Genomic DNA, 13,094 nt, shown 5'->3' on the forward strand with positions numbered 1-13,094 from the left:
TAAAGGGGCTCCCTGTCACTCACTCACTCCCTAAAGGGGCTCCCTGTCACTCACTCACTCCCTAAAGGGGCTCCCTGGCACTCACTCACTCCCTAAAGGGGCTCCCCTGGCACTCACTCACTCCCTAAAGGGGCTCCCCTGGCACTCACTCACTCCCTAAAGGGGCTCCCCTGGCACTCACTCACTCCCTAAAGGGGCTCCCCTGGCACTCACTCACTCCCTACAGGGGCTCCCCTGGCACGCACCCACTCCCTAAAGGGGCTCCCTGGCACGCACCCACTCCCTAAAGGGGCTCCCTGGCACGCTCCCACTCCCTAAAGGGGCTCCCTGGCACGCTCCCACTCCCTAAAGGGGCTCCCTGTCACTCACTCACTCCCTAAAGGGGCTCCCTGTCACTCACTCACTCCCTAAAGGGGCTCCCTGTCACTCACTCACTCCCTAAAGGGGCTCCCCTGGCACTCACTCACTCCCTAAAGGGGCTCCCCTGGCACTCACTCACTCCCTAAAGGGGCTCCCCTGGCACGCACCCACTCCCTAAAGGGGCTCCCTGGCACGCACCCACTCCCTAAAGGGGCTCCCTGGCACGCACTCACTAAAGGGGCTCCCTGGCACGCACTCACTCACTAAAGGGGCTCCCTGGCACGCACTAACTCACTAAAGGGGCTCCCTGGCACGCACTCACTCCCTAAAGGGGCTCCCTGTCACTCACTCACTCCCTAAAGGGGCTCCCTGTCACTCACTCACTCCCTAAAGGGGCTCCCCTGGCACTCACTCACTCCCTAAAGGGCCTCCCTGGCACTCACTCACTCCCTAAAGGGGCTACCTGTCACTCACTCACTCCCTAAAGGGGCTCCCTGTCACTCACTCACTCCCTAAAGGGGCTCCCCTGGCACTCACTCACTCCCTAAAGGGGCTCCCCTGGCACTCACTCACTCCCTAAAGGGGCTCCCCTGGCACTCACTCACTCCCTAAAGGGGCTCCCCTGGCACGCACCCACTCCCTAAAGGGGCTCTCTGGCACGCACTCACTAAAGGGGCTCCCTGGCACGCACTCACTCACTAAAGGGGCTCCCTGGCACGCACTCACTCACTAAAGGGGCTCCCTGGCACGCACTCACTCACTAAAGGGGCTCCCTGTCACTCACTCACTCCCTAAAGGGCCTCCCTGTCACTCACTCACTCCCTAAAGGGGCTCCCTGTCACTCACTCACTCCCTAAAGGGGCTCCCTGTCACTCACTCACTGCCTAAAGGGGCTCCCTGTCACTCACTCACTGCCTAAAGGGGCTCCCTGTCACTCACTCACTGCCTAAAGGGGCTCCCTGTCACTCACTCACTGCCTAAAGGGGCTTCCTGTCACTCACTCACTGCCTAAAGGGGCTTCCTGTCACTCACTCACTGCCTAAAGGGGCTCCCTGGCACTCACTCACTGCCTAAAGGGGCTTCCTGGCACTCACTCACTGCCTAAAGGGGCTTCCTGGCACTCACTCACTGCCTAAAGGGGCTTCCTGGCACTCACTCACTGCCTAAAGGGGCTCCCTGGCACTCACTCACTACCTAAAGGTGCTCCCTGTCACTCACTATCGGGGTCCCTGTCACTCACTACCTAACTGGAGGCGCCTGTCACTCACTAGCTAACCTGGGGGTCCCTGTCACTCACTACCTAACTTGGGGGGGCTACCATATTAAGGGGGCATTCTGCCTATTTATGTGAAATGCTGTCTATTTATGTGCCTCATGACTGCTGAATGTGTCTTGTTGGGAGCCTTATGATTTGTTGGGGGCCTCATGATTGCTGAATTTGTCTTGTTGGGGGCCTCATGATTTGTTCGAGGCCTCATGATTGCTGAATTTGTCTTGTTGGGGGCCTCATGATTGCTGAATTTGTCTTGTTGGGGGCCTCATGATTTGTTGGAGGCCTCATGATTGCTGAATTTGTCTTGTTGGGGGCCTCCTGATTTGTTGGGGGCCTCATGATTGCTGAATATGTCTTGTTGGGGGTCACATGATTGCTAACTGCGAGACTATGGGAAAAGCTGAATCCTTATCATATGAGACAATAGCATTAAACCTACTTTTTTAGCGTTTTAAAACAGAAAATAAAACTGGGAGGTTCTAAAAAATTGAATACATTTTTCAGGAGTAGGATGGATGAAATTGTTTATCTTCACAGTTTATTTTCAACTTGGATTTTCCATAATGTTCATGTATGAGTTAAAACGTTTGTACAGTATTTAGTTTAAATTGCTGTTGCCACTTTGCGATAGATACCGGTAAGTGACTTTTGGGTTGCAGTTTGGGCACTCGGCCTCCAAAAGGTTCGCCACCACTGTCCTAATCTGATGTCCCACCATTGCTAGGTTCATGTAAATTTGTCTCCACCCGTTACCACACCTATATTCTGGTCCATGGCCCACCCATTTTTTGGTGCGGCGCGATAAGCACGCCACACAACGTGATCGTCATATTTTTGGCACGCTAGCTGCAGTGTGCTGAATTCTGCTGCCTACAGTATGTACAGTATACGCTGTTCTCTAGTGCTTGCACTGTGTGCTGATTTACCTCCAGTGTGTACAGTGTAAGGTGTTACTCTGTGCCTTTATTGATTGTAAACCAGCTGTATTGTATGCTGATCCCTGCTACTTTCAGTATGTACAGTATTAGCTGTAAAGCCTGGTACACACATACAATTTTGATTAGCCAATTTTAGCTCTGTTCATAAAATTCATTGTCTGTTGGCCCACTTACTGCACGGGGGTGGGAAATTGGGGGTCAGTGATTGACCAATCAAAATTGTATGTGCGTATACATCTTTGATCTATGCCTATACTGATTGTAAATGATCGAAATAAAGGACAGGGGGCTCCGTCCAATATTTCGATGGGCAGGCCCGTTATCCGTAGCTTACACCGCTGCTAAGTTCATGTACATTTGGCCCCACCCATGGCCACGCCCACTCACCGCATGGCCACGCCCATTTACCTCCCCTCCTGGTGCCCACAGGTGCCACTGATCTCCAGGGACCCTAGAAACGCCCCTGGATAAAGCTGTATGAAATAGGGAAATAGTAACCAAGCAGCTCAGGGTGACCCAAACTACTAGGAATGTATAGGGGGATAAAATGAACCAAATGTATAGGGGGATAAAAGGAACCAAAAAGCCCTCCTAACTCATGGGGGTACTTAACGTCATAGGAGGTATTCCAGCACACCCCATCGCTGCATTTCACCTCCCATCTATAGGGGAGAATAGGATAAAGGCTGAGTAAACAACATTTAGTTTAATGACCACAGCATTATACAGAACAGATTTTGGGCCCAATTTTCTCAAATACTCTACACACAAAATAACCAACACCATTCAGGGGCATAACTAGAAATCAATGGGCCCCCCTGCGAAACCTTGGATGGGCCTCCCCCCCCCCTCCCCCCGCCCTCTCGCTTTCTGCACAGGTAAACTGAGAAGCAATGTTATTCAGTTGGCTAGTACACACTTGAATGTGTTTTCCCCATGAGGATAAAAATAGACAGCAGTGAACCACTGCAGTGCAGGCATTTTCTCTATCAGTTACATTGTCTTCTGTGATAAAACATGCATGTTTTCACACACATAGACACACATGGTATGCAGAAAACATATACAGAAAACATAGACGTGTGTGCTCCCAGCCTCAGCTTATTACACTCACTCTGTCCATCTCTGATGGAGCAGAACTGGCTCTGCAGACTCCTCCAGCATCGCTATAGAACACAGTTGGGGAGGGCTGCAGAGGTTGGGGGCTGGGCTCTGTACACAAGAGCCTGCTGCACACTCAATATAGACTGTCTACAAATCTTTGTCTACAAAACTTTGTACGATTCCTTATCAGTGGCTGAGCAGATGCAGTCATTAGCAAAATTGTGCAGAAAGCAGAAAGCTTTTTCTCTTCACACCCTTATTTGTCAGTCTCTCAGGACAGAGAAAATAACCTTCTCCCCCTACGGGCCCCCATGCGGCTTCTGGGCCCCCTTGCGGCTGCATCCCTTGCAGGGTCTATTGTTACGCCCCTGACACCATTATATATACAAAAAACACAACCTCTACATATTTTGGAAGACGCTGTATTGACTAATAGGGATGGTTGAAAATGCAGATCTCCCGATTCTGCAGAAATTCAGATTTCTGTAAGTACTAATAACCGATTTTGCGGATTTCCAATTTCTGAGGAATCTTTTTTTGGTCATTCTTTGCTATCTTTGATTGCCCAAATACTTCTGAGTTGACTTTGTATTCTCTGATTTGTCTAATGCTCAGTGGCGTAGCTAAGGAGCTGTGGGCCCCGATGCAAGTTTTACAATGGGCCCCCCAAGCACTCCATACATAACAATTGGTACAGCGCACCAAAACCTGCCAAAGGCAACTACAATGTCAGAGGTGTAAGAAGGGGATGGGGAGAAGTTTGTTAATGATTAGCACTATTCAAAGTATCTATAGAAGTGATTATTATGAGGACAGGACCAATAGAGAGCTAATACTGTAATTGAGGGAGGGCCCTTCGGGGCCCCTTCGGCCCAAGGGCCCCGATGCGGTGGCTACCTCTGCACCCCCTATTGCTACGCCTCTGCTAATTCTTCTGAGTGAATGGAATAAAATAACCAAGTTGCAGTAATGCGGTATTTCCACAGAAATCCAATTTCTGTGGAAATACTAACCAAATGGTTGTCATGGCAGCCGAGTGGTCACCATGTCAATGGAATGGTTGCCGTTGTACCAAGTGGTTGCCATGGCAACCGAGTGGTCACCAGGCAGCTGAATATATTTACCATAGCAACCAAGTGGTCACCATGGGAACAGTCACCATGGTAACCTAGTGGTCACCGTAACAACCAAGTGGTCGCCACGGCAACTAAGTGGCTGCTAGGGCAAGTCGCCATGCACCATGGCAACCAAATGGCCACCATGGCAATCAAGTGGTTGTAATGGCAACAGTCACCATGGAAAATAAGTGCTTGTCATGGCAACCGTCGCCATAGCAATCGAGTGCTCGCCATGGCAACAGTCGCCTCGGCAACCAAGTGGTCATTATGGCAACCAAGTGGTAGTCATGACAACGGTCGCCTATGGCAATCTAGTGCTTTTTATGGGAACCATTGATTAGCAAGAGAACGGTCACCATGGCAACTGAGTGTCATCATAGAAACAAAACTGTTGCCATGGCAACCTAGTGGTCGCTAATGCAATGAAATGATTGCCATGGCAACCTCATTGTCATCATAGCAATGCAATGGTCTCCATGACAACCAAGTGATTGATTGCAATGGCAATGTTTAGTTTCCAAAGCAACCAAGGGGTCACCATGGCAATGAGAGGTTGTCATGGTAACCGACTGATCACTAATATGTCAACTTAATGTTCGCATAAAAGGAACAAGGATAATAGCGACAAAATGTACTGTATATATATCATGTTCATGGAGAAGCTTTAAGCCAGGTGTTGAAAACAGAAATGAGTACCAGTACGCATCAACAGCAGCAGCTACTGCCCAACATACAACAAGATGGACTTTGCAAATGGATGGCAGCAGGAGACCATCAAGATTGCCTTTAGTATCACAGAAAAATATGAAAAGATGCCTGTTGTGATCCCTTGCCACCGTGCTTCATCGGTATCAAATTGTTTGAGGAACATCAATTTAGAGTATAACCTGCTTCCATGGCTAGCTCAGTCCCCTGACCTCTATTGTACTGAGCATTTGTGGGACAAAGTTGAAATATCATTTCAAAGCTTGGAAACGCCACCATCCAATCTGACTAGGTGGCCACACACCATACAATTAAAAGATCCAATTTTTCACCAATTCGATCATTTTGATTTGTTGTCCCAAAAAATTGAGAGCTTTTCTTTATTTTCGATTGACGAATTTGATCGAATTTCCTGTTCTTTTCAATATTTGGAGATTGAACATGTTGGAAATTTCAGACCATTTTTTATCAAGCATTGTATGGTGTGTGATGGATTGTCAATTACTTGATGTACAGTTCCAATCATTTTTTTCTGAGCTTTCAATTATTTTATTCATGATTAGGGAAACATTGAACATAGGTGGGTGGTGCATTGAACAGATTTTTGAATTGCTACAATCAATCAGAAAAATTGATTGCTATTCTTGAATTGAACAGATATTTAAAAATTGTACGGTGTGTGGCCACCTAAGCTTACAGCCACCATTGTGTCAGCATGGGTCATTCCTCAGCAAGGGTATCATCATGTTATTGACTCCATGCTAAGAAGAATATTGGCTGTGATCACAGCTAAAGGTGCATCAGCTAGTTATTAGAGGGTGTTTCTAATATTTAGGCCACTTCGTGTATACTATATATATATATATATATATATATATATATATATATATATATATATATATATATATATATATATATATATATATATATATATATATATATATATATATATACATATATATATATATATACATATATATATATATATATATATATATATATATATATATATATATATATACATACAGAGAGAGAGAGAGAGAGAGAGAGAGAGAACTACCAGAAGCCTGACATTTGCTTTCATTTTCTACTTTGGAATACTGCTTGATAAGCATGGAGACGGGGATTTTTCTGTCATATTAAATTATATATTACAGAGCATCAAAACCATCTTCAGTTCCAGTTTGTGAAGATTTAACTCAGAAACAAACGGACAGAGAATTCTTACGAGATATACTTCAGGCATCTGAAAAGACAGGAATACGAATTAAGCTTTCTCACTGAAGTGAAAAGGTATGTATGCTTAGGTTTAATACTGCAGAATTGTTATATCACAGTTGTATAATAATAACAATAACAATGATAATAATACATGCCATAACATTATCAACTTACAAAGCTTTGAATTCAAAGGGAAAAGGAAGATAATTTATATTGTTATAAAAAAATAATGATTCAGGCTAGGTTCCCAGAGAGACATTGCTTTGTGATGCGATGTTAAAGTCGCAATGCAAAATTACAGCACAACAAAAAAGTCGCAATGCACCTTAACGCTGCATTATCGTTGCATACAGTAGATACAGGGAAGCATACAGGCAATGAAAAGTATGCTTCCCTGTATCTGTTACCTTCTGTGTTTAGAGGTAACGCACTGCAGCAGTGTGTTACCACAACCCAACATTTACAATGGTAACATCGCACTGTGAATGTCGCATAGGCTTAACATTCCAGTGCAGTAATCTATATTATAAAACTTATATTAACGCAGGACAATAACGTCTCACTGTGAATGTAGCCTCAAACAAAAAGTACTGTGTACATGAATGTATAAGGTTCTATGTATGTGCAATAACACATACTGGCGTTCATAGACGGGCTATTTCATTACCACTGCTGAATGAGTTACTATCCAGTTATTCAGTGGAATGAAAAACAAAAGTTTGCTTTCCTAAAACAGAAAGAATTTGCGATAAATTAGGTTGGAGTGAGCTTGAGATGTCTCCCAGAGCAACACTGCTGAATATATGCAAATTAACCATTGTACCCTTAGAAGCTAAACACACCTCCAGAACCGCTGGAATGCATATCAGTGGAATGATTATTATAATAATATTGTTTAAACAATCAAAAAATTAAGTGTTTGATATAGTGATATTAAATGAACTGTACTCAGATTGATCCTCTTCATTGTATCAACACGATACAGGTAGAAAATTACAACCACTTGATCAGATTGTTCTGTTATTGTCAAGTTGGTTGTGATTTAATTAATACTGGTCAAATTGGTAAGGCTAGATTCACAGTAGGACGTTGCGTTTTGATGTGACGTTAAAGTCACAACGCAACATTACAATGCAACGCATCAAAACATTTGCAATGCACCTTAAAGCTTATTTACCACCGCATACAGTAGATACGGTAGAGTATACAGGCAATGAAAAGTATGCTTCCCTATATCTGTTAACATCTGTGTTTAGTGTCTGTAACACTGCAGCAATGCGTCACAATAAACGCAACATTTACAACGCGAATTTAATGTCGCACTGTAAACATCACATAGGGTTAACATTGCAGTGCGGTAACCTGCGTTATGCGAATTTATAAATGCAGGACAATAACGTCCCACTGTGAATCTAGCCTCAAGCAAACCTGACTTGTAAATAAACTTATAATAAATGTAGATAATACATTTTATGTGTAGAAGTATTAGTAAATAGAATTATCCTGGAGTCTCATATTTTTGACTTTCTGTTTAAAGTCATTGGGAACCGCTTGATAAAAAAATAAACCAGATACTTACCATTGGAGAGGGAAAGCTCCGGGTCCTAATGAGCCTTCCCTCTCCTCTCCCGGTGGCCTCGGTGCAGCGCTGTCCCCGGGAGCAGTATTTGACTAAATTGGTCAAATACTGCTCCTTCCGCCGGCGAAGGTGATTTCGAAAAATCTTCGGGAGCCTGAGTACTCCCATACTGTGCATGCGCGAGCGCCCTCTATCGCGCAATCGCGCATGCACAGTAAGGAGCCGCTTGTCTTCAGGAGAACTCGGCTATTGAAGACTTCCGAAGTCCCCCGCGGCGAGGGATTTGAATGGGGGAGCCAGCACTGCACCGAGGGCACTGGCAGAGGAGAGGGAAGGCTCATTAGGACCCAGAACCTTTTCTCTCCTTAGGTAAGTATCTGGTTTCGTTCTTTATTACGCAGATCCCAATGACTTTAAGGGCTACATTTCTAAGACTGAATTCTAAACTGCAGCCATGACAGCCTGATGTAAAAGCTGCTTCATTTAGCTGCAAAACTAAAGAAATATCGGTTGTTCGAACTTTACAGCCCTGTCTTGCTATAAGTAGTGTTGAGCTTGAATTTCGCATAATTGTAATTTCCCATTCAAATTCGCAATCAGGAAGGTAAAATGTAATGCAAAATTTATGGCAAATTCTTAACTAACTTAGTGCATGACTATAATTACGTTCTGTAATTTTGCAATTACTCAAAAATGTGACATTTGATTCTGTGGGAACAAGTCAAAATATTTTTTTTCAAAAACAACTTGTAGTTTTTGAGAAAATCCATTTAAACAAATTCAAAGAAAAATATATATATATATTTTTTTAAACTCGTTAAAATAACATTTTGCTACAGTATACTCTACTATATACTGAGTTCCGAGTTCTGCATACACATTTTATAAATTTTAAAGCTAACCTGTGATCTAGTGCTGGCACTCTATGGAAGTTCGCAGCCACGCTCCCATCTGTGAACGAGCGGGGCCACACTGCTTTTTCTGCTGAACCCAAGCAGCTCCCTACCACCGCACAGGCACAAGGCAGCATGCGCCTGTGCAGTGCAGCCAGGCTTGTTCATGAATGGGAGTGTGGTAGCAAACGTCCAGAGGGTCCCAGTGCTGGATTGGTAGTCTCGAGGAATACATGGGATGCCTGGAGAATCCAGAGACTTTCCTCTACGGAGGTAAGTATGTGACTTTCTCTCTTTTATAGTTACAGGTTTGCTTTAACATTTATAAAATTTGTATGCAAACCTCGATATATATTAAATTGTACCACAGCAAAACGTCATTTGTCCAAGTTTAAAAAACATTTTTTCCTTGACTTTTTTTTAAATACGATTTTCTCAAAAACCACAAGGTCTTTTGGACATTTTTGGGGGGCTTGTTCTCACTTGTTTCTGGTTTGCAATAACATGTTTTTGAAATTTCTGCATAAAAAGAATTTACAACGGCCGCATTTGTAATTTTGCAAAAACATGCAAAATTTACAAATGAATTACCCAAACTCAGTTCAGGCTAGGTTCACAGTAGGACGTTATTTTCCTGCGTTAACAAAGTTATATAACACAGGTTACTGCACTGCAATGTTAAACCTATGCAACATTCACAGTGCAATGTTAAAGTCGCGTTGTAAATGTTGTGTTTATTGTAACGCACTGCTGCAGTGTGTTACCTCTCAATGTTATGTTAACAGATACAGGGAAGCATACTTTTCATTGCCTGTATGTGTAGGCATATTGTGACTTTTTGGTGCGTTGCGTTTTAATGTTGTGTTATGACTTTAAAGTGTACCAGAGCTGATGCAAGGTAAAAGTTTTATACATACCTGGGGCTTCCTCCAGCCCCATAAGCTTGGATCGTCACCGTCCTCCGCTGTCTGCAGCTCCAGTACTGGGTCCCGTCACTTACGTCAGTCGCGGCCAGTCTGCGCAAGAGAAGTGCACCCTCTATGTATCACTCTAGTGGCTGCTGGAGAGATACGTAAAGCGCGCACTTCTCTAACATCAGACTGGCCACGACTAGCTGAAGCTATGGGACCCGGTACCGGAGCTGCAGACAGCAGAGGACGGTGGCGTGGGAGCGTTCCAAGCTTATGGGGCTGGAGGAAGCCCCAGGTATGGATAAAACGTTTACTTTGCATCAGCTCTGATTTCCTTTAATGTCGCATTGCAATGCAATGTCCTACTGTGAATTTAGCCTCAATTTTGAAATTGTAATTATTTAAAATTGAATTTGTGAAATTTTACGTTAAATTTGGCGTAAGTAGTTATAAGCAGTATTTCCTCAGCCCAAAAAATTGTGGATTTTCTGTATATCTGGTATTTTTCATGCAATAGGAATATAGATTTTATACAAGCTGACAGTCTTTACCAGTAAACTGTACTTTCACTTGTTGATTGGATTGTACAGATTGTATTAGATTGTATCCAGATTAGATTGTATCCAGATTAGATTGTATCCTACAAATGATAGAGGATATAAGGCACTATTTGGAGCTAGGTAACATTCTCAAGTGGTGTGTGCTAAAGTTGTGTTGGTGTAGTTGCTATTAGGTTTCCTGCACTCTGTGGTTGGGCATTTAAGACTTTGCAGTGAACTTCACTCTGTACTGTTGTGCCTCAAATTTACCTACATTTTCTACAATGTGTTAATATTAAAACAGTGTTGAACTTATTTTATAGCAGTTTGCCATGGAGTAAATGGCATGTAGAATGTTAATACTCAGGGGGGTGGCTAGGCTCCTAAGAGATGCGGGGAACTCCAGCCAGAATATGGGTGTGGCCATGCACAAAAATGTGGATGTGGTTATGGGTGGAGCCACATTTAAAAGAACTTGATAGCGTTCTAAGTAGACCTGCCCAGTAAAATGTTGGATGAAGCCCCATCTCCATTAAGGCCTCTTTCACACCAGGACGTTGCGTTTTAGGGGACGTTAAGGTCGCATAACGTGCCCCTAACGCAACGCGTGGTGGTGTTGAAGTTGGACATCAGATTGAGCCGCGTTATGCGGCTCTCAAAGCAGCCGCTCCAGGATAGTGATGGGAAGTCCAGATCTTTTTAAGGATTCGGATCATTCGAATTGGATCATTGAAAAGATCCGGATCTTTGAAACGAATCATTTCAATCATTTTACTAGGGAAGCAGACTGGGGGTGAAATGACTAGCAGGACAGGACTTTCCCTGCAGTGTACATTCTGTATGTTCCTGTTTCTTCCAGACAGACATCCACTGTGAACCGAATCTTTCATTGCGATGATCCGGATGATTCGACTCACAAAAAAGATCTGGATCAAATTAACGATTCGTTCATGATCCGGACAACACTAGGAGTCCCACCAGTAATTAGCCATGTGGCTAGTCACTGAGCATGTGCATGTGTGCTAGTCACTGAGCATCTAACGCAGTTCTATTGGGGTATAACATACAGCATGCTGCACTTTCATTTAACGTGCAGCGTTATACCCTAACGTAACATGTGCACTGTGAACAGCACATTGATTTTACAGTGCTGTGAGTTAGGCTGCGTTACTGGCTGCTGTAACGTTGGACTTTAACGTCCCACTGTGAAACCAGCCTAATACAAAAAAACAAAATTGCAGCATATCACATAAATAGGCAGAGTCACTTAAACATAACTAGGCAGAGTGAGGGCTGATGCATACCAGAGCGATTCATTTTTCCCCCAAACGCAAACTCAGGTCCTGCAGCATTTTTGCTGATTTCTGAGGCGATTCTGCCTCAATGTAAAGTATAGGAAAATGGAAAATTGCTCTGAAAAGCGATAGATCAGAGCGATTTTCCAAGCATTATTGTTACAGTAGCTGTTCAGTTACAGCTCTACTGTAACAAAATATAAACAACGCTACGCAAACACGTTTCGAAAAATGCTAGGCATGTTTAGAGATTGGCCTTGCATATGTCTAAAATCGCTCTGTAAAGCCGCTTTAAAAAAACGCTAAGCGTTTGCGGTTCCGCTAGCGGTTTTTGGTGTGCACTGACCCTTACCTGGCTTTTGCGCTGGCTGGTCTAGCTTTCTGCTGGGCTGGCTTACCTGCTTCTCATTGAGGCACCACAACTCTCAGCATGCCTCCACAGAAGAACCACAACTCCCTGCATGCCCCTATAAAGGCACCACAGCACTCATTATGGCCACATTGATACACCACAGCTCCCAGCATGCCCACCATTGTGGCAGTACAGCTGACCCGGCCTGGGGGACATCTGGGGCACCCCAGAATAGATCCGGGGCACGTGCCACTGATCTTTGGGGCTAGCAATGCCCCTGTTAATACTGATACAGAGTGTTTAGCTATGGAATTGTACTCAATTTTGCTTTTGAGAAATTGCCTTATATTTGTTACAGAGTGTTTAACCCTTTATACAGGTACTGTACCTCAATTATGCTTCAGTGCCTAAATTGCGTTTATGTTGCTATAGAGTGATTAGATTACAGGTACTTTTCCCGTTGAGTTCCGTTGCAACAATTGCAGTTTGCATTTGTATGCGTCAAGGTAACGTGCAGCATGCTGTGTGTTTACTGGACGACATGCACAATTACAGTTGCAGTAAAACATACTTCTATGAACTTTACTGTATGTGTTGCATCGCACTTCGTTGTGATCCTATTTTCAAGCTTGTGCAACGCAATGGGCTTGATTCACAAAGCCGTGCAAACTGTTTAACACAGGTGTGCAAAACAGTTAACATGTGAAGTGCCGTTCGCGAACTTTTGCGTGCGCAAAGTGCCGCGATTCGCGCGATCGTGGACTTTTGCGCGGCGACCGGAGGGGTTGGAGGGAGGCCGCAGGGAG

The 13,094-nt window shown here is 44.1% G+C and overlaps 1 protein-coding gene across 3 annotated transcripts in view; it reads left to right on the top strand.

Moving 5' to 3' along the window:
• Nucleotides 1–6,745: 6,745 nt before the first annotated feature.
• CIITA (class II major histocompatibility complex transactivator) overlaps nucleotides 6,746–13,094 on the top strand; it is a 242,012-nt gene continuing 235,663 nt past the window's right edge. For 2 of the 3 annotated variants that reach the window (XM_068244683.1, XM_068244685.1), the window contains exon 1: nucleotides 6,753–6,791. The gene's annotated coding sequence lies outside the window, so the exon portion shown is untranslated. Of the gene's footprint in view, nucleotides 6,792–13,094 lie in introns of all 3 variants that reach the window. The other variant, XM_068244686.1, reaches the window with a different exon arrangement.

Source organism: Hyperolius riggenbachi, chromosome 7 (genome assembly GCF_040937935.1).
Source record: "Hyperolius riggenbachi isolate aHypRig1 chromosome 7, aHypRig1.pri, whole genome shotgun sequence".
NCBI lineage: Eukaryota > Metazoa > Chordata > Amphibia > Anura > Hyperoliidae > Hyperolius > Hyperolius riggenbachi.